The sequence below is a fragment of the Cynara cardunculus genome, unplaced genomic scaffold, assembly GCF_001531365.2.
Source record: "Cynara cardunculus var. scolymus isolate 2C unplaced genomic scaffold, CcrdV1 Un_Scaffold_1747, whole genome shotgun sequence".
NCBI classification, from domain to species: Eukaryota; Viridiplantae; Streptophyta; class Magnoliopsida; order Asterales; family Asteraceae; genus Cynara; species Cynara cardunculus.
In genome coordinates this window covers 23,508-26,635 of record NW_020200858.1, presented here as the reverse complement: position 1 = coordinate 26,635, position 3,128 = coordinate 23,508, and positions in this window count along the sequence as shown.

The following is a 3,128-nucleotide window of genomic DNA, read 5'->3' as shown; positions in this document are numbered from 1 at the left end:
TAATATAACAATATTAAAAAATTGTAGATAACAATTTATTTTGTTAATATTTTATAGAGAACTTTAAAAGATATTTATTTATTTGAACAACATAAAATAGGAAAAGTTACTTTTTTTACAAACAAAATATATATCGAAAATAATGTTTTATATTTATTTAATAAATATTTTACTCTAAGAATATTTAATTTGAATGCAGCTTAATAAGAAAAAGTAAAAAAAAATGTTTTTTTAGATCATAACAATGAAAAATGAAAATCACTAATTATAATTTGAAATAGGTTTTTATTTTAATTTTAATTAAGTCATCAAAATGATGTGGCATTTACATCTCCTCATTAAAGCCACACAAGCAAAAAAGTCAAAGGGTTAACCGGTTTAAAAGGTAACAGGTTACTCATTGCTATTATGGGTAGATTTTTTAAAGTACATTGCCTTAATAAAAAATAATTTGAAAGTACATTGCTGTAATAAAGAAAAACAAAAGTAGAATGCTATGATAAGAAATTATATGAAAGTAGGTTGCTATTTCATGCATTTAACCCTATATATATATATATATACTAGTTGTGTMCCCGCGCAATGCGGCGGAAGCCATGAATTTTAACGATTTTGAAGTTCCACTGATTTTATAAGATAAGATTTAACGATGATATAGGTTACACTTGGTCTTTACATATTAATACAATTTGAATAAATAAGAGTTATGGTTCCAATTACAAACTATCGATAAAAAAATTGTATGACAGTTTAAAATCCAATATATTTAAAAACCAACATATTTAAACGACTCTACAAATGTGTTTGATTTACACCAAGAGTAAAGAACCAAGAAACTTGAGTTTTAAGATAAACACTCAAAACCAATAAAAAAACTACAAATTTGACAGATCATAAGTCATGAAAAGACCAAAAAAGATGAGTTTTAGAATGAAATTTCAACTGTTTACCCTCTTTTTTGTCCAGAAACTCAGATTAAGGTTGAATTAATACATGTATATATATATTTCAAAAAAAACCCAAGAACATATTATACAGTGCAATTTGGACAGCTTAACCCCAAAATATATAATATATATATAAATAAATAACTATAAAAGTATAAATCGTAAATATTAAAAATATTTTTTTACAGTATATATAATAATATAATTAAGTCAAAAATTATTCAATATTGGACTCATTTCGAATGTATTAACGTGACGATTATAATGGTGTAACTTGTTAAAATAAAAATGTATTTTTTAAACATGTTTTAATTAATATACGATTGTGTATGTTAATTTGATAAATGTTTAAAATGAAACATTTAAAAGTAAAGGACGTAAAGTAATTAATTAACTAATTATAGAGGTATAAAGTGTAAATTTTAAATTACAGTTTTAAGAAAAAATCGTTTCAATGTAAGAGGGTGAGTGTATGTAAGGAGAGAAGGGGGTGAAAAAGTGAGGTAGTATAGATAAGGGTATCTTGGTCATTTAGTATTTTAAGACTTTAAGACTTTTGCTAAATTTGCTTTATAAGATAGTATAGATATATATATATATATATGTATGTATAAGATGAACAACCAATGATATTTGAGGTTGCATTGTAGTGTTGTTTTAGTCATCCCACGTTGATGAAGGAACATTAGATTTGAGAATGGAGATGACTATAAGAAAGGATGGGGGATGACTTTGATAATTAAAAGGTTTACTTGGATAAAAAAAATGTCTTTGACCAACCCCTCATATTTTTTTTAGCAACATGACACATTTAGGGGTCTAATCAAATGAGAACTAACTAGTTTGTGTTAACTGTGAGATTCAACATGAACAAATCATTTAAGATAATTAATATAAAACGGCAGGATAAATTAGTAATATGGGTTGATTATTTAATTTACTATAATTAGTTTAATATTTCAATTTATTTTAATTATATTAATTACTTTATTATTATTATTATTATTATTATTATTATTATTATTATTATTACACATACGGACACACGGGAACCAAAATCCGGTGGCCTCTTCCGGCAAGTGATGACCTCCTACGATCATCTTGTCCGACCAAGACACCGTTTCCGACGACCATCTCCCTTCCGCCATCTCCGATACTGACCACCATCTACAACGACACTCCCCTCGATCTCCCCCTCAAATGCCCTCATCGAGTGATATCATAATGGTACTATAGTTTGTATCATAATGGTACCACAATTGGTATCATAGTGGTCTCGAAGTTTACTTGGTGTGTTTTGGATATCACATTGTACGTGTTGTGGGTATCACATTGTGTATCTTGGTGTATTTTGGATATCACATGGTGTTCGCATAAATAAGGTTTACCGGAGGCAGGAAGCAGAAGAGAGAGACAAAGGAGAGATAAAAATAAATTAAATACCTAAAATGCCCTTTAAGTAAAAATTTAACTCAAATTACTAAAAATATTGGTTTCCTAATTTATCCATTGATTTGTGGTTGAGATTGGATCTTACAGTATCACAAACTAACCAGTTCTCTCTTGAATTGACCCGTATATATATATATATATATATAAACAGAAAAACTGTATATCTTTATCTATCTTTCTTTATATGTATAAAATAAATGACCAATAACATTTGAGGTGGCATTACGAGATTTTTTGTATATCAAATCTTGCATTTGTTGTTGTTTTAATCATCCCACATTGATGAGAGAATGTTAGATTGGAGAACGAAGGTGACTATTAAAAAATGAAGAAAAAAGACTTTATATAAATTTGAAATATAGTGAGTTTGGTAAAACCATATTAGTAAAAAGATGAAATTTTTTGTGAACTATGTGAGTATATATTGGAGGAAAAATGTGGCGTATACAACCAAATAAACCTTTWAACTTCCAACATTTCATTTCATTCCAAACATGGAGGTAAGTTTATCATATTTAGCGAACCAACTTTGTTAACTTTCGAGTATCTATAACTGATGGGAGCTAGATATTGTATCTCTACAACACTACATGGTAATACATGCAAGTATACACGTGTTAACACTACCGCATTTAAGTAATAAAATGGTAAGAACCAAGTATCGTATTCCACAGGGGTAGGTATCTTAAGTTGCAAGATATCGAGTTGAAAGACTAACTTCATATGGTG